Here is a 25343-nt window from a genome sequence, read left to right on the forward strand (position 1 = left end):
GAAAATGTATACATACTTAATGCAAACCCTTCTTTCCATACATAAAAAAGTCATTGGCCCCTCCCCAAGGAAGATGACCCCAAAATCCTATTCAATAAAGAATTCCACTGCAAATTCAGGATCTCCGGAAGAGCTGCAGCTCTCTCCATCAGGTATGGATAAACTCCTTCATGTTCATTGGCTTTTAAATAAAAACACGTTATCTGACCCCCACCATGTGAGATATGTACAGTGCTGACGTTGGAACAGGATAATGGCAACAAAAACTTCCGCTTGAAAAATAGAATAATGAAAACCCACACAGCTTTCGGTGGTCCACAGCTATTATCAAATCCCTCTGGGTAAGCAGGAATCATGAAACTCCGTGTCCCGACAATGGAGAGAGTTCCTTGGTTGGTCCATTTGTTTCTGTTCATTTCCAGTTTGGTCTTGGCATTACCCACATCAAGACTAATTCTTCTTGATTTAAAGGGGGTTTGAAGTGTGTGGCCTTCCTGAGTTCTGTGTAGCTTTCACAGCAAATCTGGGGGACCAAGAGTTGCTTTAGGAGTTAGCAATCATCCCTGATCACCTACAGATGAGTCTTGGAGTTTCTTTAGCAATCTAGTCCCTTCAAAACACTAGAAGGCTTCTGGGTTATTTGTCCAGTCCACACTCAATTTGACATTCAAGTAAACTTACCCAAAGTACATAGTAGACATTTTTTTTTGAGGGCATATTGAAATAACAGGCTTGAATATGAAGGCATCAACTGTGTTCTGAACTTTGCTGCTGGACTGGTGCCCACTGTACACCCAAGATCCCTTCATGTAAGTGCCTGAGGATGCCCTGGACTCCTATTTTTATCTCTTGCTTAGAATGTCTTTTCAAAGCTATCTCTGACAGATACTCTGAACTCATCCCTCTTCTAGGATTTTGCTATTAGCAGCAATAAGTAGCCAACATACACCAATTGTAGTGTCAGGAAACCGGATTCCTTCTATCTTGTTGATCTGCCACCCTCGTGTATATGCTTCCAACTCTTGGTCTTAAGTGGCTGCTGTAGTTCCTACCATCATATTCCCATTCCAGCCAGCAGGAAGGGACAAAGGGGAAGGAGAGGGCATGCTCCTTTCTTTATTGAGGACATGACTCAGAAATTGCATTCATCACCTCTGCTTACTTCCTATTGGCTAGAAGAATATTCTCATTGCCTCACCTCACTGCGACGGAGGCTGGTAAATTCAGTGTTTAATTAAATGGTAATATGGCCAGCTAAAGCTTTTATGGCTTTTATTGTAGAGACAACTAGCAGGCTCTGTCACAGGCTCCATGACTATTCTGGTCTTGCTCAGATAATAAAAAGCTCTTTAGTCACTTCGATCACAAAATAGCCACATTTTAATAACTGAACACCTGGCCCTGTGTAAAGGTCAAAGCTCTGAACCTCTTCTAATATTAAAACTTCTTCCCTCCCTAGCTTCGGCCTGCTCCAGGTGAGAAACATAAAATGGGAAAGGAAGGTTCAGTTAGCTTCTGTTCCCAACCCCTTAGCTTGCTTATTCTGCAGTTTTTTCCCTCTAGGGGGAAAGAGAAGAGGTTGAGACCAGTAAATCTTACTTGACTAGTATTGTTGTGAACTGGTATTAGAATTCACTGGTTTGGCTGATGTTTAAAGCTGACTGTTTCGTGGAACTTTTGTATATTCTTTGGTGCCATTTCCCCAGCAGGAGAGATTTATCTCCTGAAATTCCCTTGACACGGGTGAAAAGCATCTTGGCCCCCAGGTAGCCGGGATGGTTCACCTCCAGGCCCAGCTCTCGTGCCAGGGAGCCCTATAGGGAAGGATCTAAGACAACCCAACTTTTTTTGTGTGGCTACATCCGGTAAAAGCAAATTGACTAGCTCCTTTGACCCACCACCTCGGGGGTGCAGTTACTTTCCAAACACAGACACGTTTCCTTTAGATCTCGACAGTTCTAGACACAGTCTTTCACAATCAAATTTCTTGGGTGAATTAAGAAATGAATCACAGTCCGTTGGGTTCTGTAAGCTCCAGGGGCACATGTCAAACTTTCTGAAGGGTGCCAATGAAGTCCCTCTCATCTGACCTGAGATAGAGGGAACCACCTCCCTATCTTATCCCCAAAGGGACAGACCCATAATGCAAGTGCCTCCAAAGAAATTTTCTCTAATTTCCAACTCTCTGCCTAGCCAACTTCCTTTATGGGCCGGAGAAAGGGGCCATCTACAGATCCCAAAGCTCGTTTCCCACACCTCTTTCCATATCCTGTATAGGTGGTCTGACAGGACTTCCCCTAGCGCTGAGGTTGGGATGGTGCCACCTATTCTCTCAGTGCTTCAGCTGAAATCAAGACATAAAGCATCCCGTTTTGACATCCTGCCACATTAGAGGGTGACAAACAAGCCCAGGATATTTTTCAACTGTGAAAATAGGGCTAAATTAAGCGCTTCCTCTGTGGGAGGGAATGTTTGGGGGAGGGCACTTAATTCCAACTCTTCCTCATGAATGAAAAAATAAATAAATAAAAAGCCTTCACCAGGCACCTCCCCACAGCTCGGAAATTCCACTGGCAGCTCAGATCTCAACTCCACTTCCTGCTACAGAAGGAAGATGGGATCCATTCCAGATCCTCAGGGCCCAGCCTTGGCAGCTTCCCTTGATGGTGTGTTTATATGGCAATTGCCACAGTCCTTCTCCATCCCATGTCCCATCGCAGCCTTCCTCCTCCCTGGCTGGTTACAGAGGACAATGGAGAAGGGGAGACCCACTTCAAAGGGCTCTCCCTTTCTCCGCTTAAGCATCCCCCTTTCTCAGCTCTCACTGCTACCTCCCCTGCCTCTTGTCCTACTTGGCATTTAAGCTCCCGGAACCTAGCTTCAGCCCCATCAGTCTATTGAAACTGTTCTTTCACAACAACGCCCTCAGTGGACCCTTTTACACCCTCCTCAGACTTGCTCTCTCAGGATCATTTTGACTTACTACCTCCTTTCTTTAGCACTCTTTTCTGTTTCTTTGGCACCAGGCCCCGGCTTTCCTCCCTCCTCTCTGGCTACTCCTTCTCAGTCTCCTAATTATCTCTTAAATGTGACTCTTCCTCCAGGTTTCGGACTCAGTCCACTTCTCTCAAGCCACACTTTTTTTCTAGGTGTTGCTTCATTTGTCATCCATATCCAATGACCCACTGTCCTTGTTTGCAAGCTGCCGGAATGCGATATACCAGAAACAGAATGGTTTTTTAAAAGGGGAACTTAATAAGTTGCAAGTTTACAACTCTAAGGCCAGGGAAATGTCCCAGTTAAAGCAAGTCTATAAAAATGTCCAAATTAAGGCACCAAAAGAAGTTACATTCTCTTAAGAAAGGCCGATGAAGTTCAGGGTTTCTCTCTCAACTGGAAAGGCCCATGGGGAACATGGCGATGTCTGCTAGCTTTCTCTCCAGGCTTCTTGTTTCATGTAGCTCCCCCCAGGGACGTTTTCTTTCTTCATCTTCAAAGGTCTCTGGCTGCGTGGGCTCTCATGGTTCTCAAGGCACTGTGCTCTCTCCAAACTCTTTCCTCTTTTAAGGGATTCCCTAAACTAATTAAGACCCATCTGGAATGGATAGAGTCACATCTCCCTCTAATCAAAGGTTAGACTCACAATTCGGTATGTCACATCTCTGTGGGGATAATCTAATCAAGCTTCTAACCTGCAGTACTGAATAAGGATTAAAAGAAACAGCTGCCTCCATGAGATGGATCAGGATTAAAACATGGCTTTTCTGAGGTACATAATCCTTTCCAACCAGCACACCCACAAATCTTTACCTTAGTCTAGATAAGTCCCCTGATTTTTCATGGAAACTACCAACTATTAAATGTCTTTACTTGAATGAAACTTAGGCAAGTCAAACAAAATATGTGCAAAAGGAAATCCATTTCCTCACCCACTCATAAAATCCAATTTATTTTTTTTTAATTACCTGACTCAGCAAAGACACCAAGAGCAATCCAGTTGTCTCCAAGCCACAAAAGTTAGATGTCTTATCCAATTTTAACTTAGCTCCCTGCTCCTCCTCCTGCATCTAATCAATAACCAAATTCTATTGATTGTAAGTTCTCAATAACCTTCAGACCCATCTAGTCAAGTTTAGGCTGTGATTATCCCTTGCATAACTGCAATAGCTCCCAAAGAGTTCCTAGGCCTCTAGTTCTTCCCCTCTCCAATCTATTCTCCATTCAGTAATTCATTCACTCAAACAATATATTTGAGTCCATGGGTAGAGAAGTGTTCATGAAAATCTGACCTTGATCGGCAATTGGCTCTGCCCCCTCCCATGTCTCCTTCAATTTTCAGCTCCAATATTACCCATCCCTCTAAAACATTTCACCTGGATCACCCCCAGCCTCGAGAAGGCACCCCTCTTCTAGCACCCCTAGCACCAAGCAGCACCCACACTCTGTAATCGCCTGTTTCCTGTCCCCATCTTTTGAATAGTCAGTGTCCAAAGAGCAGGGCTGGGTCTTGGTCTCCAAGTTTCTCTACTCAGGAAATGTTGAATGAAGAATTAAATAACAAAACAGGATACCATCTGGTAATATTAGGTATGGTTTGCCCAGGTATTTCAGATATGCTCCAGACATTCTGAGAATGCGATCTCTGTAAGCTAAACCACGTATGGCAGGGTCCACGGGGGAGGTGGGGCTTGTGGTCGGCCCTGAATTTCAGGAGGATGTGGAGAGGTGGAGCAGCCCAGAGGGGCCATCCCGTGGAGGGAAATGACCTGGTAGAGACGGTGGAGTACGCACTGTTCCAGCCCAGCACAACCCCAAGACCAAAAACACGCCAGGCAGAATAGTACCCATGAGTTTTAAATAGGGACTTATGAACAGGAGAAAATTCTACCCAATGGCGGCTGGCTGAGAAAAGAAAGTCAGCAGTCTGCACAAAACCAAAAAGGAGACACGCGCCAAGAGAGTGGCTTATAAAGTTTAACTGAGCTTTTTGAGATTTGGTTACAATGGGGTTTCAGCAGAGTCTTGTGAGATTCAGTTCAGCAGTCTTGGGAGAGTTGGTCACCGACAGGGATTAGGGGATAAATGTCACGCAAGCTGTTCTGTGCTTCTCTAAGGGAAGGGGTCCTGACCTCTAGGCTGTCACGCCACACTTCACTCAGTGAAGAAAGAGAGACACTAGAATTCTTCTTGAAGCCAAGGTCGGGGACAGACAGGATGAGAGTCTGAGGTCATAATCCTGCCTATGGGAAGTCACTGTCACAGGATCATTTAAAAAAGAGCTTTGCGGCCATTAGAGAAATGCAAATCAAAACCACAATGAGATATCATCTCACACCCACCAGAATGGCCATTATCAACAAAATAGAAAATGACAAGTGCTGGAGAGGATGCAGTGAAAGAGGCACACTTATCCACTGTTGGTGGGAATGTCAAATGGTGCAACCACTGTGGAAGGCAGTTTGGCGGTTCCTCAAAAAGCTGAATATAGAATTGCCATACGACCCAGCAATACCATTGCTGGGAATCTACTCAAAGGAATTAAGGGCAAAAACTCAAACGGACATTTGCACACCAATGTTTATAGCAGCGTTATTTACAATTGCAAAGAGATGGAAACAGCCAAAATGTCCATCAACAGACGAGTGGCTAAACAAACTGTGGTATATACATACGATGGAATATTATGCAGCTTTAAGGCAGGATAAACTTATGAAGCATGTAATAACATGGATGGACCTAGAGAACATTATGCTGAGTGAGTCTAGCCAAAAACTAAAAGACAAATACTGTATGGTCCCAATGATGTGAATCGACACTCGAGAATAAACTTGGAATATGTCATTGGTAACAGAGTTCAGCAGGAGTTAGAAACAGGGTAAGATAATGGGTAATTGGAGCTAATGGGATACAGACTGTGCAATAGGACTAGATACAAAAACTCAAAAATGGACAGCACAATAATATCTAATTGTAAAGTAATCATGAATGAAGCTGCATCCGAGCTATAGGTTTTTGTTTTGTTTTGTTTTGTTTTGTTTTGTTTTGTTCTTACTATTATTACTTTTATTTTTTTCTCTATATTAACATTCTATATCTTTTTCGGTTGTATTGCTGTTCTTCTAAACCGATGCAAATGTACTAAGAAACGATGATCATGCATCTATGTGATGATGTTAAGAATTACTGATTGCATATGTAGAATGGTATGATTTCTAAAAAAAAAAAAAAAAAATGGACAGCACAACACTACCTAATTGTAATGTAATTATGTTAAAACACTGAATAAAGCTGCATCTGAGCTATAGTTTTTTTTGTTTTTTTATCTTTTATTTTTTTATTTTTTTCTTATATATTTTTGTATTTTTTATTTTTATTTTTATCTTTTCTCTATATTATCATTTTATTTCTTTTTCTGTTGTCTTGCTATTTCTTTTTCTAAATCGATGCATATGTACTAAGAAATGATGATCATACATCTATGTGATGATATTAAGAATAACTGATTGCATATGTAGAATGGAATGATTTTTAAATGTTGTGTTAGTTAATTTTTTTTAATTAATAAAAAAATGTAAAAAAAAAAAAAAAAAAAAAGAGCTTTGCTATGGGGTGCACGGGTAGGTCAGTGGTAGAATTCTTGCCTGCCATGCAGGAGACACAGGTTCCATTCCTGCTCCATGCACTTCCCAAAAAATAAGCAAACAAAAATTCAACAAAAGGTGCTGCAATAACAAGATACTCATATGGAAAAATAATGAAATGTGACCCAGCCATACAGCCTAAGAAAAAAAAAAAAAGAGCTTTCCTAAAACGTTATAAATGCATTTGATCTAGCAACCCCACTTCTTATACTCTACGCTGAAGCTACACCTCCATTGCTAAAAAATAAAATGCCAAGACATCTCATTGTGGCATTATCTGTAATAGAAAACGATCAGCAACAATCCATGTCTATTTTGTATAGAGGGTTGTGTTAGTTCCGGGGAACGGGGAAAGGCACTGCAACTGGAGCTGCGGAGGTTGTGTCGCCCCTCCCAACATGACTTCGGAAACTAATGAACCGCCCCTTCGAACGTCACCTGACCTCCATCCTTAAAAGCTGCCCGCGCCAAAGCCCAAGCACACACTCACCTCCCTCCATCTTAGGTTCGGTGAGCTCTGCCCAGGAGTGCAGAAATAACCCTCCCCCCCCACTTTAAATTTCCTGGTCTACCTTTCTTCTTTCTCACCCTTTCACCTCCTAAACCTTTCAGGTTGGTTGAACAAACTCAATACATCTCCACTGCGATACAGAAGAATAAGGACGGGGAAGGTGCAAGATGGCGGCTTAGCAAGGTGTGGGATTTAGTTCGTCCTCCAGAGCAGCTAATAAATAGCCAAGAACAATACAGAACAACTGCTGGGGCCACGTCAGTGACCTGACACACAGTGTACCCCAGTCTGGACCAACTGGACCAGCTGCGAGCCCCCCCAGAACCATGAGTCCCCCAAGCTGCAGTGGCCGGCACCCCTCCCCCACAGGCTGCTTCCCAGAGGGGAAAGGAAAGAGACTTTTCCAGCAGCAGGGGCTGAGCCCAACCAAATGCCAATTGTGGAATTAATTAACAAATTCTGACTACTAAAAATAGGCCCCCAGCTCAGCTGAACCTGGAGTAAAAGTGACGGTCACTGGTTTTTGCCCCAGTGCAGACAGAGCAGGGCTGATGGAAAAAGAAAAAAAAAAGAAATTTGGATTTGAGAAGGTCTGGGCCCTGAAGGAAAGGAGGGGACACCTAGGACCTGGGAATACAAAGAACAACATACCAACTGAAGCTCTTGATTGGCAAACCCAAGGAATGGGGGTCCTGCTCTGAAAAGGATTTTTCTCTTTCGTTTTGGTGGCTGTGTTTCTACAGCTTGACTGCTCTTTGGATACAGCTGCGAGGTTTCTCGGGCTCCACTGCCCCAGGCATAGGCAAAATTAAGCTTGTTTGAGTGTTTGTCTGGAGCCTGTGCCTTCCCCAGGAGAGGGGTGGGGCCCACCCCAGGTATAATTCCTCCCTCAAGGAGTTCAGACCTCAAGGTCTGGAAAAGTGAAGTGATTAAAACCAGCCTACAACCTCTCCTCTGTCTCCACCATGCCCCTAGCAGGGAGAGTCTGCTGAAGTTAAAGGTACCACATCACCTTATGCTGGTGGGACCTGCAGGCAGACAAGCACCACATACTGGGCAGGATAGGAAAAATGAAAGCCTTTCAATCTGCTGGGTCTTACCCTTAGGGAAGACTGATGCAGGTGACTCTTTCCTCCTGATAGGAGACCAGTTTGGTCTGGGAAAATCTTACTGGGGTCTATAATACTTACGTAGACCCTCCTAAGATGGGAAAAAGGCACCATACAAGCAGGGCAAGAAACAAGAACTGAAGAATTCTGATCTGTTAAACAAAACCTAAGCTACAGGTCCAGAATAAACTGAACTGAATGTCAAAGAGCAGATAGACAACAAAGTCATCCAGCAAGAAAATCGTAAGTAAAAAAAAGTGAAAACAATCTCCAGAATAAGCTAATTAAGGTAAGTAAATGCCTAGGGGCCAGCAAAAAATAACAGAATCATACTAGGACAACTGAAGATATGGCCCAATCAAAGGATCAAACCAACAATTCGAATGAGATACAGGAGTTGAAACAATTAATCAGAATGTTCAAACAGACGTGGAAAACCTCATCAAAAATCAAATCAGTGAATTGAGGGAGGATACAAAAAAGGCAAGGAATGAACAAAAAAGAGGAAATCAAAAGTCTGAAAAAACAAATCACAGAACTTATGGGAATGAAAGGCACAGTAGAAGAGATGAAAAAACAATGGAAACCTACAATGTTAGATTTCGAGAGGTAGAAGATAGGATTAATGAACTGGAGGACATAACATCTGAAATCCGACAAGAAACAGAAACTATAGGGGAAAAAATGGAAAAATATGAGCAGGGACTCAGGGAATTGAATGACAATATGAAGCACATGAATATGTGTGTTGCGGGTGTCCCAGAAGAAGAGAAGGGAAAAGAAGGAGAAAAACTAATGGAAGAAATTATCACTGAAAATTTCCCAACTCTTATGAAAGACTTAAAATTACAGATCCAAGAAGTGCAGCATACCCCAAAGAGAATATATCCAAATAGATATACTCCAAGATGCTTACTAATCAGAATGTCAGAGGTCAAAGAAAAAGAGAGTATCTTGAAAGCAGCAAGAGAAAAGCAATCCATTACATACAAGGGAAACCCAATAAGACTATGCATAGATTTCTCAGCAGAAACCATGGAGGCAAAAAGACAGTGGGATGATATATTTAAATTACTGAAAGAGAAAAACTGCCAATCAAGAATTCCATATCCAGCAAAATTGTCCTTCAAAAATGAGGGGGAAATTAAAATATTTTCAGACAAAACATCACTGAGAGAATTTGTGATCAAGAGACTAGCTGTGCAAGAAATACTAAAGAAAGCACTAGAGACAGATACGAAAAGACAAAAGAGAGAGGTGAGGAGAAGAATGTAGAAAGGAAGACTATGAGTAAAGGTAAAAAGAAGGAAAATTAGATATGACATATAAAATCCAAAAGGCAAAATGGTAGAAGAAAATACTACCTGTACAGTAATAACACTAAATGTTAATGGATTAAACTCCCCAATCAAAAAACATAGACTGGCAGAATGGATTAAAAAACAGGACCCATCTATATGCTGTCTACAAGAAATGCATCTTAGACACAAGGATAAACACAGGTTGAAAGTGAAAGGTTGGGAAAAGATATTTCATGCAAAAACAATCAGAAAAGAGAAGGAGTAGCAATACTAATATCCAACAAATTAGACTTCAAATGTAAAACAGTTAAAAGAGACAAAGAAGAATAGGGGGGAACAAATGTTAAAATAAATTTAGTTTGAAATGCTAATGGTAAATGAAAGCAAGGGGTAAGGGGTATGGTATGTATAATCTTTTTTTCTCTATTGTCATTTTATTTCTTTTTCTGTTGTCTTTTTATTTCATTTTCTAAATTGATGCAAATGTTCTAAAAAATGATGAATATGCAATATGTGATGATATTAAGAATTGCTGATTGTATATGTAGAATGGAATGATATCTTAATGTTTTGTTAATTTTTTTAATTAATAAAAAAGTTTTAAAAAAAAGAGACAAAGAAGGACACTATGTATTAATAAAAGGAACAGTTCAACCAGAAGGCATAACAATCATAGATATTTATGCACTAAGCCAGAATGCTCCAAAATACATGATGCAAACACTGAAAAGAGAAATAGACACAGCTACCATAATAGTTGGAGACTTCAATTCCACACTCTCATCAATGGACAGAACATCTAGACAGAGGATCAATAAAGAAATTTGAATAATACAATAAATGACCTAGACTTAACAGACACTTATATAACATTATACCCAACAGCAGGATATACCTTTTTCTCAAGTACTCATGGATCATTCTCAAGGATAGACCTTATGCTATGTCACAAAGCAAGTCTCAATAAAGTTTAAAAGATTGAAATCATACAAAACACTTTCTTAGATCATAAAGGAATGAAGTTGGAAATCAATAATAGGCAGAATGCCAGAAAATTCACAAATATATGGAGGTTCAACAACACACTCCTAAGCAACCAGTGGGATAAGGAAGAAATTACAAGAGAAATCAGTAAATATCTCAAGGCAAATGAAAATGAAAACACAACATATCAAAACTTATGGGATGCAGCAAAGGCAGTGCTAACAGGGAAATTTATTGCCCTAAATGCCTATATCAAAAAAGAAGAAAGAACAAAAATCGAGGAATTAACTGCCCACTTAGAAGAACTAGAGAAAGAACAGCAAACTAACCCCAAAGCAAGCAAAAGGAAAGAAATAGTGACAATTAGAGCAGAAATGAATGAAATTGAGAACATGAAAGCAATTGAGAAAATCTACAAAACCAGAAGCTGGTTCTATGAGAAATCAATAAGATTGATGGACCCTTAGTGAGGGTGATGAAAAGAAGAGAGAGGATGCAAATAAATAAAATCAGAAATGGAAGAGGAGACATAACCACTGACCCCACAGAAATAAAGGAAGTAATGAGAGGATACTACGAAGAACTTTATGCTAATAAACTCGACAATGTAGATGAAATGGACAACTTACTAGAAAGGCATGAATAGCCAACACTGACTTGAGAAGAAATAGATGACCTCAGCAAACCAATCACAAGTAAAGAAATTGAATCAGTCATTAAGAAGCTCCCCAAAAAGAAAAGTCCAACCAGATGGCTTCATATGTGAATTCTACCAAACATTCCAGAAAGAATTAGTACCAATCCTGCTCACACTCTTCAAAAAATTGAAGAGGAGGGACGTATGATTTATAATATTTATTACTTCATAATTTTTGTGACAGTATGCTGCATGTACTTTTCATCAAGGGGATTTAATTTATATGTTTTAAAATAATTTTTATTCAGAAAGCGTATTGAATAGGAAACAAAAACAACTGCCCTGGACCCCAGTCTAACTTTTACTCTTCTGCTTATGTTAGAAAAATATATCCCAATTGATATATTTAAAAAAAAAATTGAAGAGGAGGGAAAGTAACCTAACTCATTCTACAAAGCCAACATCACCCTCATACCAAAGCCAGACAAAAATATTAAAGAAAACTACAGACTATTTCTCTTATGAATATAGACGCAAAAATCCTCAAGAAAATTCTTGCAAATCGAATCCAGCAGTGTATTAAAAGAATTATACACCATAACCAAGTAAGATTCATCCTTGGTATGCAAAGATGGTTCAACATAAGAAAACCAATTAATGTAATAATACACCATATCAACAAATCAAAGCAGAAAAACCACATGATCATCTCGATTGATGCAGAAAAGGCATTTGACAAAATTCAACATCCTTCCCTGTTGAAAACACCTCAAAGGATAGGAATAGAAGGGAACCTCCTCAACATGAAAAAGGGAATATAGGAAAAACCCAGAGCTAACATCATTCTCAATGGAGAAAAACTTAAAACTTCTCCCCTAAGATCAGGAACAAGACAAGGATGTCCACTATCACCATTGTTATTTGGATTGTGTTGGAGGTTCTAGCCAGAGCAATTAGACAAGAAAAAGAAATACAAGGAACCAAAATTGGAAAGGAAGAAGTAAAACTCCCACTGTTTGCAGATGATATGATACTATACATCAAAACTCCTGAAAAATCCACCGCAAAACTACTAGAGTTAATAAATGAGCACAGCAAAGTGGTAGGTTACAAGTTCAACACTCAAAAATCTGTAGTGTTTCTATACACCAGTATGAACAATCTGAGGGGGAAATCATGAAAAAAATTCCATTTACAATTGCAACCAAAAGAATAAAATATTTAGGAATAAATTTAACTAAAGAGACAAAAGACCTATACAAAGGAAACTATAAGAAATTGCTAAAATAAATGACAGAAGACCTAAATAAATGGAAGGGTATACCATGTTCATGGATTGGAAGACTAAATATAGTTAAGATGTCAATTCTACCTAAATTAATTTACAGATTCAATGCAATACCAATTAAAATCCCCAAAACTTACTTTTCAGAAATAGAAAAACCAATAACCAAATTTATCTGGAAGGGCAGGTTGCCCCAAATAGCTAAAAGTATCCTGAGAAAATTAATTGAAGTCGGAGGCCTCACGTTACCTGACTTTAAGGCATATTACAAAGCTACAGTGGTCAAAACCGCAGGGTACTGGCATAAAGATAGATATACTGACCAATGGAATCGACTAAATTGTTCAGTTATAGACCCTCTCATCTATGGACAATTGATCTTTGACAAGGCAGTCAAGTCAACTCACCTGGGACAGAAAATTCTCTTCAATAAATGGTGCCTAAAGAACTGGATATCCATATGCAAAAGAATGAAAGAGAATCCATATCTCACACCCTATACAAAAATTAACTCAAAATGGATCAAAGACCTAAACATTAGATCTAAGACAATAAAACTGTTAGAAGAAAATGTATGGAAATATCTTATAAATCTTATACTAGAAGGCAGTTTCCTGGACCTTACACCCAAAGCATAAGCATTGAAGGAAGAAATAAGTAAATGGGAACTCCTCAAAATTAAACACTTTGTGCATCGAAGAACTTTGTCAAGAAAGTAAAAAGACAGGCTACACAATGGGAGACAATATTTGGAAATGACATATCAGATAAAGGTCTAGTATCCAGAATTTACAAAGAGATTGTTCAACTCAACAACAAAAAGACAGCCAATCCAATTACGAAATGGGCAAAAGACTTGAACAGACACGTCTCAGAAGAGGAAATACAAAAGGATGCTTATGAAAAGATGCTCAACTTCCCTGGCTATTAGGGTAATGCAAATGAAAACCACAATGAGATATCATTTCACACCCACCAGTGTGGAGAGCCGCCTCCCGGGTTGGGCCTAGTGGATGCGCTGCAGCCTGCTCTAGAGATCCCCCCGCCCATCGAGTGAGTCAAGATGGCGCCCACATCCTGCTTCCGCGTATGACACACACGCCCACCAACCCTATCTTCCAATCACCTCTGTATACGTGGCACTAACCTATTGGGTTTGGGCACAGTATATAAGAGGTTACCCGGACAGGGTGGGTGGAGACGACCCACAGGGAGCCGTACCTGACGGCCGCATAGAGGTTGTCCCCCCGCGGGGTATCTTGTCCCGCGCGGAACCTGTAACAGAGAATGCAAGCTTAACTCCAGTAAAGGTCTGTGCTTACAACTGCTGCGTGTCTTGGATCTGTGTTTCTCACCAGCGCGGATTTGTCTGCGTCTCTCTGTCTCTCCTCATTGTCTCACCCGCCGGCCGGGGGCTTGACGCTGAGCGAGAAGTCGCGGACAAGTGGTGGCCCGTACGGGGAACCCTTCTGCTGCCTTTCCCTGAGCTGGTGAGGACGTGCTTCTTGAGTTCGCAGCGGACTTCCCGCGCCTGATCACCGCGAGAAGGTGAGTACTTCTTATTACGTGAGAGTTAAGGCCCGCGGGCTTTCAGGTAGCCCCGGGGACTCGGAAGAGCTCTCCGAGTGATTAAAGTACAGTGCCGACTGCAAACATGGGGCAGTCCGGAAGTTTACCTTTGTTAGCTCCCTTAAAGACCCTTTTAGCGGACGGCTCCTGTGAAAGTGAGCCGCCCACTTGTAAGCCGCCAGAGTCTGGCGCTAGTTCAGACACCTCTGACTCAGAGTCAGATGGTGATGAGACCGAGGGTGCAGACGCGCCTCCGCTGATCGATTGGGGGAGGCCCCCTGTCTCACCCACGCAGCCTTCCGCCCCGCCAGCGCCTGCTGCAGGGGCGCGGCGGCTTCCGGTGAATGGTTTTGGTGATCTCGCCAAAAACCCTCACCACGGGCTCCCTCTGGTGGCCGAATCAGGTAATTACAGTGGCCCTCCTTTGCGAGACCCGGAACCCCTTACAGGCTGGTCGGGGGAGGGGCAGTTACAGCCGTACCCCCCGCCTGCGTACGCGAGCCCTCGAGACCTTACGTCACCAAGTGATGGAGGGAGACATTTCTGGAAATGGAACCCCTTTTCAGCCTTTAGACCTTTCGGTATGATGGGTGGTTGCCAGCCGCTTAAGCCAGAACCAGTCTCAGAGATGTACCCGGTTATTATCAATCCCCAAGGTAATAACCAGTATGAGCCATATGATTACAAAATTTTAAAGGAATTGAGGCAGGCCGTCCATCAGTATGGCCCCAATGCCCCTTTTACCCTGAATATGGTTGAAAACCTTTCCGCCCTGAATCATACACCCGCAGATATTTTTCAGCTGGCCCGTGCTTGTTTACCACAGGGCCGATATATAGATTGGAAAGCATGGTTTGAGGAGCTAGCTGAGGAACAAGCCGTGAGAAACGCAGCGGGGAGACGTGGCGGGTGGAATGCAGATATGCTATTGGGGAAAGGTGCCCACTCCCAGAATCAAACAGGGTTCCCTCAAGAAGTCTATGCCCAGATTTTCCGTTGTTTCGTAGGAGCCTGGAAAAAGCTGACAGGTGAGGGAGAGGGTCAAGCCTCACTCAGCAACATACATCAGGGCCCCACAGAACCCTTCGTGGATTTTGTAGCCAAAATGCAAACTGCGGCTGAGAGAATTTTCTCAGACCCAGGAGTAGCAGAGACCGTAGTCAAACAAATGATATTTGAACAATGCAATAAAGAATGTAAAGTTATCCTAGCACAAAACAGAGGAAAAAACCTGACGGAATGGGTTCGGCTCTGCAGAGATGCTGGTAGCCCGTTAACTAATGCAGGTCTAGCTGCCATGCTAGCCAGCTCCTTACAAGTAGCTGCAAAGAAATCCAAAGACCTAGGAACAAAGCCAAGAGGATGTTATCATTGTGGCCAGTTGGGACACATTAAGAGAAACTGTCCCAATAAAGGCCAACCACCTGCCACTCAACAGTTTGGTAGACCATATGCGGCAACCAGGCTATGTGGCCGTTGCCACAAGGGACCCCATCGCGCAGAAGACTGTAAGTCAGCCTTCAATGCGCAGGGTGTGCGCCTTTCTGGCCGCCCTGAACAGGACCCCCCTGCATGCCATCCGGCGACACAACACCCGTCCAAATTCGCGCATCCCCTGGATCAGCAGGACTGGACCTCTGTGCCACCTCCAGGCTTGTACTGACCCCCTCCATGGGAGTCCAATTGGTGGGGACTTCCTTTAAAGGGCCCTTACCAACGAAGACTGTTGGGCTCATATTAGGGAGAGCATCCACAGCCCTGAAAGGACTAACAGTTATACCAGGCATTGTAGATTCGGATTTCACAGGCTTTGCCCAGGTTATGGTTCAGTCTCAGCAAGGCACCCTAGTCATTGCAGAGGGTGATAAGCTGGCACAGCTCCTGCTCTTGCCCAGCTTACATGCATCCTTCCCGAGTAAAACCAGACAGAGAGGAAATAAAGGGTTTGGATCTACTGGAGAAGTTTTTGAAGGCCTCCATATGTCCCTGGAGTCTCGACCCATGCTAACTATTAAGGTACAAGGCAGACCCTTCATGGGCCTGCTAGATACCGGGGCCGATCGGTCGATCATAAGACAACAGGAATGGCCCTCCGCCTGGCCGACGTGCAAGGCGGAGGAAACCATTAGAGGAATAGGCCACGGCCTGTCCCCGAAGGCTCAACTGTCTGTAGCCTTATTTACATATAATTTTTTAAATGAAAATTCACTAGGAATGACACCTGCTCTTCAGCACACTACTCCGAGTCCTCCACATAGAGGTCTAGTCCGTTGGAAGGATGTCCTGTCAGGACAATGGCAAGGCCCTGACCCAGTGCTCAGCTGGGCCAGAGGCTCTGTTTGTGTTTTTCCCCAGGAGCCAGGACGTCAACCAGTGTGGGTTCCGGAAAGACTGGTGAGAACCGTGACGTCGCCCGAGGACGCCAAGGAACTGTTGCCCAGAAAATTGATAAGCCTCCAACCAGAGCCACCAGATCCGGTCTCCAACTCTGCTGATGATGGCGGCGACTGACGAGATGGCAACGAAAACGCCGGTCACCCTTCGATTGTTTAGAAGGGGGACCAGTTTTAATAACCCCCGTTGCCTTCGACCTTTCCAAACTGGGCGAGACTGTACAAAGTCTGTGGAACCGAGTCACCTCTTGGTTCTCTTGGCCCAATTTGACTACTTGGATTCTCGTAGCAGTGGGACTATTAGTGGGATTAGTCACTGTTAAATGCTTGTTAGAACGCTTGTTCCAGACACAGCAGCAATTGCGTGTTACTACCATGTTGGCTATGTCACTCGCCCCTGATGCTCCTGGTAACGAACCAGCTCCCCCCTCACTGTATGACCCGTCCCGGCCACTCAGGGCGGGGCGCTCGAAAACAGGATCTGCTGCAAAGCCCATGGCCGTGTCCCGGGTGTAAAAGGCGACACCAGAAGTCATAATTTTTGTCTAAAGGATGATCTCTAAGGCAGAGTCACGGTCCTGGCCAGACTAGACTCCGGCCATTGCACAGAGACATCTAGTGACACTCTCGACTCTGGTTGCCGCTCTCCTGAGCCCCGCTTAGCCCAGTTGCGAGGCGAAGCACTGCAGGGAGAGTCACGTGGTTTCCAGTTCACGGGCTCTCCGGTCTCTATATGAGGAGGCATTCTGGTTGGTGCCTAGCAAGCCTAGTCCAGACTCCCCAAAGCACCAAAACAAGTAGTGGGCTAATCAAGCTCACGGGAGCTCACTCATCAATGGAGACACTGGGTCTAAGAAAGGGTCTACGGACCAAAAATAATAAAAAAGGGGGAGATGTGGAGAGCCGCCTCCCGGGTTGGGCCTAGTGGATGCGCTGCAGCCTGCTCTAGAGTTCCCCCCGCCCATCGAGTGAGTCAAGATGGCGCCCACATCCTGCTTCCGCGTATGACACACACGCCCACCAACCCTATCTTCCAATCACCTCTGTATACGTGGCACTAACCTATTGGGTTTGGGCACAGTATATAAGAGGTTACCCGGACAGGGTGGGTGGAGACGACCCACAGGGAGCCGTACCTGACGGCCGCATAGAGGTTGTCCCCCCGCGGGGTATCTTGTCCCGCGCGGAACCTGTAACAGAGAATGTAAGCTTAACTCCAGTAAAGGTCTGTGCTTACAACTGCTGCGTGTCTTGGATCTGTGTTTCTCACCAGCGCGGATTTGTCTGCGTCTCTCTGTCTCTCCTCATTGTCTCACCCGCCGGCCGGGGGCTTGACGCTGAGCGAGAAGTCGCGGACACACCAGAATGGCCATTATCAATAAAACAGAAAATGACAAGTGCTGGAGAGGATTTGGAGAAAGAGGCACACTTATCCACTGTTAGTGGGAATGTCAAATGGTACAACCGCTGTGTAAGGCATTTTGGTGGTTCCTCAGGAAGCTAAGTATAGAATTGCCATATGACCCGGCAATACTATTGCTAGGTATCTACTCAGAGGACATGAGGGCAAAGACACAAACGGACATTTACACACCAATGTTTATAGCAGCATTATTTACAATTTCCAAGAGATGGAACAGCCCAAATGTCCATCTACAATGAGTGGCTGAACAAGCTGTGGTATATACATATAATGTAATATTATGCAGCTGTAAGACAGAATAAAGTTATGAAGTATGTAACAACATGGATGGACCTTAAGAACATTATGCTGACTGAGATTAGCCAGAAACAAAAGGAAAAATACTGTTTGGTCTCACTGATATGAACTAACTTTAATGAACTTGGATAATTTCAGTTAAGAACAGAGGTCATCAGGAGATAGAAATAGGGTAGATATTGGGTAATTGGAACTGAAAGAATACATATTGTGCAACAGGACTGATTGTAAAAATTCAGACATAGATAGCACAATACTATCTAACTGTAATACAATAATGTTAGAACACTGAATGAAGCTAAATGTGAGATGATAGAAAGAGGAGGGCTGGGGGCACAAATGAAATCGGAAGAAAAGATAGACGATAAAGACTGAGATGGTATAATCTCAGAATACCTAGAGTGTATAATGATAGTGACTAAATGTACAAATTTAAAAATGTTTTGCATGAGAAAGAACAAAGGAATGTCAATAATGCAGGGTGTTCAAAATAAATGGTAATTCATAGTTTAAAACTTTAACTTATGTGTGAGACTAAAGCCAAAAATATTCCTTTGGTACTAAATTTATATTTTGACTAGTGCATTTCCTAATATAACTTATGTGGACAGCTTAATTGAACACCATAAGTACATGGAACCTTAAGCAGGGTGTGAGATTTTGCAGGCTTGTCCAGAGTGATGCCTCAATAAATCCCAGAAGGATTTTAACAGTGAATAAAAAGTATTTGCAAAGTCTCCTTGGGTTAATCGTGAGAAAGGGGGGAAATTCAACTTCCCCAAATGGAGAATTCTTGATATTCTCATGAGCAGTGGGGACAACCAAAGCAATAGGCTGAGCCCCCAATCTTGGGGTTTGTTCATATGAAACTTAACCCTGCAAAGGATAGGGTAAGCCTACTTAAAATTAGGCCTAAGAGTCACTCTCAAGAGGACCTCTTTTGTTGCCCAGATGTGGCCTCTCTTAGCCAACACAATAAGCAAACTCACTGCCCTCCCCTCCTCTACGTGGGACATGACTCCCAGGGGTGTGGATCTTCCTGGCAATGTGGGACAGGAATCCTAGAATGAGCTGGGACTCAGCACCAAGGGATTGAGTAAACCTTCTTGAGCAAAAGGGGGAAGAAAGAAATGAGACAAATTAAAGCGTCAATGGCTGAGAGATTCCAAACAGAGTCAAGAGGTTATCTTGGAGGTTATTCTTATGCATTAAATAGATATCACCTTTTTAGCTGAAGCATAACAGAGAGGCTAGAGGGAACTGCCTGAAAATGTAGAGCTGTATTCCAGTAGCCATGTTTCTTGAAGATGATTGTATAATGATACAGCTTTCACAGTGTGACTGTGTGATTGCGAAAACCTTGTGTCTGATGCTTCTTTTATCTACCTTATGGACAGATGCGTAAAACATATGGATTAAAAATAAATAAATAATAGGGGGAACAAATGTTAAAATAAATTTAGTACGTTGAAATGCTAGTGATCAATGAAAGAGAGGGAAAAGGGGTATGGTATATATGAATCTTTTCTGTTTTCTTTTTATTTCTTTTTCTGAATTGATGCAAATGTTCTAAGAAATGATCGTGATGATGAATACACGACTATGTGATGAAAAAAGAATGTTCATATTGTATGTTGATTGGTTTATTGATAAAAAAAATTTAATTGAAAAAAAAAAGAATAAGGATGGAGAACCAGCAGAACCAGTAGAGCCCACACAGTCAGAGACCTTTGGAGCAGAAGAAAAACGCCCCCTGGGAAGCTTTATGAAATGAAGAGAGGAACCTAGCAGACCTCGCCATGTGCCCTCCCAACTGAAAGAGAACCCCGAATTCATCATTCCTTTCTTTGGAGCTAAGTAAAGAGGAATCTGTATGACCTTACAAGTATCTCTGTTTGCCATCAATTATGGGGGGCTGACCAACTTCTGCCACAGATGACTCCATGTGTCTTGCTGAATCAGGGCTTTCTTATCCCTGCCATTGACTTACGGTGGGAAGAAGATCTTCACCTGCGCAGACCCGAGAGCAGTCCAAAGAGCCCATCGATGTTCATGTGGTTAGTGATAACAGTGGAGATGACTTGGAAGATGCTACAGAATTTCAAAGGATGATAGAGAAGTTTTCGGCATGGCATGATCTGCCCTGAGAAAATTGCCTATGATTGCAGGAAATGAAGATGTCTTTTCACAATTTACAGCAGAGTTTTCTTCAAGATATGGTGACTGCCATCCGGTATGTTTTTTTTTGTTTGTTTGTTTGTTTTCATATTTTTTTTTATTAATTAACGGAAAAAAAGAAAGTAACCCAACATTTAGAAATCATACCATTCTACATATGCAATCAGTAATTCTTAACATCATCACATAGATGCATGATCATCGTTTCTTAGTACATTTGCATCGGTTTAGAAGAACTACCAACACAACAGAAAAAGATATAGAATGTTAATGTAGAGAAAAGAAATAAAAGTAATAATAATAGTAAAAACAAACAAACAAAAAAAACCCTATAGCTCAGATGCAGCTTCATTCAGTGTTTTAACATGATTACTTTACAATTAGGTATTATTGTGCTATCCATTTTTTTTTTAATTTTTTTATTAATCAAAAAAAAGAAAAGAAATTAACACAACATTTAGAAATCATTCCATTCTACACATGCACTCAGTAATTCTTAGTATCATCACATAGATGTATGATCATCATTTCTTAGTACATTTGCATCGATTTAGGAAAAGAACTAGCAAAACAGCAGAAAAAGATATAGAATGTTAATATAGAGAAGAGAATTAAAATAATAATACTAATAATATATATATATATAAAAAGGAAAAAGAAAAAAACAAAAACAAAAGATACAAACACACAAACAAACAAACAAAAAACCATATTTCAGGTGCAGCTTCATTCAGTGTTCCAACCTAGTTACATTACACTTAGGTATTATTGTGCTGTCCATTTTTGAGTTTTTGTATCTAGTCCTGTTGCACAGTCTGTATCCCTTCAGCTCCAATTACCCATTATCTTACCCTGTTTCTAACTCCTGCTGGTCTCTGTTACCAATGATATATTCCAAGCTGATTCTCGAATGTCGGTTCACATCAGTGGGACCTTACAGTATTTGTCCTTTAGTTTTGGGCTAGACTCACTCAGCATAATGTTCTCTAGGTCCATCTATGTTATTACATGCTTCATAAGTTTAGTCTGTCTTAAAGCTGCATAATATTCCATCGTAGGTATACACCACAGTTTGTTTAGCCACTCGTCTGTTGATGGGCATTTTGGCTGTTTCCATCTCTTTGAAATTGTAGATAATGCTGCTATAAACACTGGTGTGCAAATGTCCGTCTGTGTCTTTGCCCTTAAGTCCTTTGAGTAGATACCTAGCAGTGGTATTGCTGGGTCGTAATCCATTCTGCCATTCTATGTCTTTTGATTGGGAAATTCAGTCCATTAACTTTTAGTGTTATTACTGTTTGGATATTATTTTCCTCTACCATTTTGGCTTTTGTATTATATATATCATATCTGATTTTCCTTCTTTCTACACTTTACTCCATACCTCTCTCTTCTGTCTTTTCGTATCTGACTCTAGTGCTCCCTTTAGTATTTCTTGCAGAGCTGGTCTCTTGGTCACAAATTCTCTCAGTGACTTTTTGTCTATAAATGTTTTAATTTCTCCTTCATTTTTGAAGGACAATTTTGCTGGATATAGGAGTCTTGGTTGGCAGTTTTTCTCTTTTAGTGATTTAAATATATCATCCCACTGTCTTCTAGCTTCCATGGTTTCTGCTGAGAAATCTACACAAAGTCTTATTGGGTTTCCCTTGTATGTGACAGATTGTTTTTCTCTTGCTGCTTTCAAGATCCTCTCTTTCTCTTTGACCTCTGACATTCTAACTAGTAAATGTCTTGGAGAACGCCTATTTGGGTCTATTCTCTTTGGGGTGCGCTGCACTTCTTGGATCTGTATATTTAGGTCTTTCATAAGAGTTGGGAAATTTTCAGTGATAATTTCTTCCATTAGTTTTTCTCCTCCTTTTCCCTTCTCTTCTCCTTCTGGGACACCCACAACACGTATATTTGTGCGCTTCATATTGTCATTCAGTTCCCTGATTCCCTGCTCAAGTTTTTCCATTCTTTTCCCTATAGTTTCTGTTTCTTTTTGGAATTCAGTTGTTCCATCCTCCAGTTCACTAATTGTAGCTTCTGTCTCTTTAGATCTACCATTGTAGGTATCCATTGTTTTTTCCATTTTTTCTTCTTTGTCCTTCACTCCCACAAGTTCTGTGATTTGTTTTTTCAGATTTTCTATTTCTTCTTTTTGTTCAGCCCATATCTTCTTCATGTCCTCCCTCAATTTATTGATTTGGTTTTTGAAGAGTTTTTCCATTTCTGTTCGTATATTCAGCATTAGTTGTCTCAGCTCCTGTATCTCATTTGAACTATTGGTTTGTTCCTTTGATTGGGCCATATCTTCAATTTTCCGAGCGTCATCCATTATTTTCTGCTGGTGTCTGGGCATTTGATCAGATCTCCCTGGGTGTGGGACCCAGCTGGTTGAAAGGTTTTTCTGTGGAATCTCTGGGCTCTGTTTTTCTTTTCCTGCCCAGTAGGTGGCGCTCGTGGCGGTCGTCTGTCTGCGGGGCAGTCGGCCCGGGAAACCGCGCGTGGAGGCGGGGGTCGCTGGCCGTGGCTTGGGGGAGTGCCGGTCCAAATTGCCCAGCTGGCCCGAGACGCCAAGCGTGACGGGAGGGCCCCGCTATCCAACGTTCCCAGTCAGACCGGGGAGCCATGTGCGTGGAGGGGACCCCAGACGCCAGCCACCCCAGCCGGGAAAACGTGCACCCCTCGGGTATCTCACAGCAGCGGATTCTCCCTACCCGTTCAGCCATTCCAGAATGGGGTACGCTGTCTTTTTTGGTCTCTGTCGTGACTCCGGGAGCTGTTTCCTATTGTTTCTGTTTCTTTAGTTGCTTTTCTGGAGGAGGAACTAAGACCCACGCGTCTTACTAAGCCGCCATCTTCTCCGGAAGTCCCGGTATGTTTTTAATGGCTCATTGGAATTTGCTTTTCAAGAGACCTTCTATGCAAGAGATAGAAAGCTTCTTGCTGTCTACTTCCACCATAATGAAAGTGTATTAACCAACGTGTTTTGCTCACAAATACTTTGTGCTGAATCCATTGTCTCTTATCTGAGTCAAAATCTTATAGCCTGGGCTTGGGATCTGACAAAGGACGGCAATAGAGCAAGATTTCTGACAATGTGCAATAGACACTTTGCCAGTGTTGTGGCACAAACTATTCGAACTCATAGAAATAGATCAGTTTCCACTTTTCCTGGTTATTATGGAAAGCGATCATCTAATGAAGTATTAAATGTGATACAAGGTAGCACAACAGTGGATGAGTTCATGATGAGACTCATGGCTGCAAAGGAGATCTTGACAGCCCAACAACAGGAAGATATAAAGGATGAGGAAGAATGGGAAGCCAGAGAAAACATAAAGTGAGAGTAAGATGAGGCCTGTCACCTTTCACTCAAGGCTGACAGAGCAAAGAGGGAAGCTTGTGAGAGAGAAATGGCAGAACAGTTTCATTCGGAGCAGATTCACAAAGAGCAAGAAGAGGAACCTGAGTCTGTCTGGCTGTCCTTAGAGCGGGTCCTGCCTCCAGAACCAAAACAAGAAAATGCTGAGCCTGTGAGCAAACTGCAGATCCAGACACCGAGTGGCGAGTTCCTGGAGCAACGTTTCCTTGCCAGCAATAAACTCCAAGTTGTCTTCAATTTTGTAGTTTCGAAAGGATTTCTATGGGGTGAGTTCAAGTTACTGAGCACCTTTCCTAGGAGGGATGTAACCCAGTTGGGCCCAAATAAGTCATTATTGGAGATAAAGTTGCTTCCTCAAGAAACCCTTTTCCTTGAAGCAAAGGTGTAAACATAGCCCAGTGGTGGAATCAGCCATTCCTTGACATGTCAGAGGCCTGCATCAAGAGAAAGCCTCCTTGCCAACACACCCAACAGTCTCGTCTCACTCAATTCAGTGTCACAGTTCTGCCTCTTGCGAGATTGCTGGGGGAGAAAAAATAATAAGCATAACTACTTACAATTTCCCATCCATGAAAAATAAAGAAAGAAAGAACGAGGATGATCTTTATGCACTGATCTGGAATAATTTGGAGTGTATTGTTAAGTGAAAAAAGCAACATGCAAACACTATGTATAAATATATTTTCTATTGCATAATAATGAAAGGTAAATCTGGCTATTTATACATATTTGCTTAGTGTTGCTGCTAAAGCTAAATAATAAACACCAGAAAGATAAATGACAAATAAATTAAAAGGGTTACAAATAGAGGGTGGCAGACAGTATAGCAGAGGGGAGAGGAATGGAGGCTAGACTTTGCTAGGTTATAAACCATTATATATATATATATATATATATATATATATATATATATATATATATAGTTTTTTAACTTTATTGTATAGTATAACATATATACAAAGCAAGGAAATAAAAAGCAATAGTTTTCAAAGCACTCTTCAGCAAGTGGTTACAGGACAGATTCCAGAGTTTGTCATGGGCTACCATATGATCCTCTCAGGTTTTTCCTTCTAGCTGCTCTAGAATATAGGAGGCTAGAGGGCTTAAATATTTTTTTATCATCACAATCAACTATTTTATCCTTCTTTTTGTGTGAAAAAATAACATATATACAAAAAGCTATAAGTTTCAAAGCACATCACAATCAACTTTTATTTCCTTCTTTTTTGTGTGAAAAATAACATATATACAAAAAGCTATAAGTTTCAAAGCACAGCACCACAGTTAGTTGTAGAATATACTTCAGAGTTTGACATGGGTTACAATTTCACAATTTTAGGTTTTTACTTCTAGCTGCTCTAAGATACTGGAGACTAAAAGAGATATCAATTTAATGATTCAGCACTCATATTCATTTGTTAAATCCTATCATCTCTGTATAACTCCACCATCACCTTTGATCTTCCCATCCCTCTATTTAGGGGTGTTTGGGCTATGGAAATTCTAAATTTTTCATATTGGAAGGATCTGTCACTAATATGGGGTAGAGAGATGGAACTATCTGATGTTCTGGAGAGGTTGGGCTAGGTTTCAGGACTTATCTGAAAACATCTGGAGGTTGTAGGGTTCAGGAAAGTTACTC

General features: G+C 41.9%; 1 pseudogene; it reads left to right on the forward strand.

Annotated features, from left to right (window-relative positions):
• Nucleotides 1-73: 73 nt before the first annotated feature.
• LOC143680669 (FAS-associated factor 1-like) lies at nt 74-24089 on the forward strand (annotated as a pseudogene).
• The last annotated feature ends 1254 nt before the right edge of the window (nt 24090-25343 follow it).

The sequence above is a fragment of the Tamandua tetradactyla genome, chromosome 1 (genome assembly GCF_023851605.1).
Source record: "Tamandua tetradactyla isolate mTamTet1 chromosome 1, mTamTet1.pri, whole genome shotgun sequence".
Classification (NCBI taxonomy): domain Eukaryota; kingdom Metazoa; phylum Chordata; class Mammalia; order Pilosa; family Myrmecophagidae; genus Tamandua; species Tamandua tetradactyla.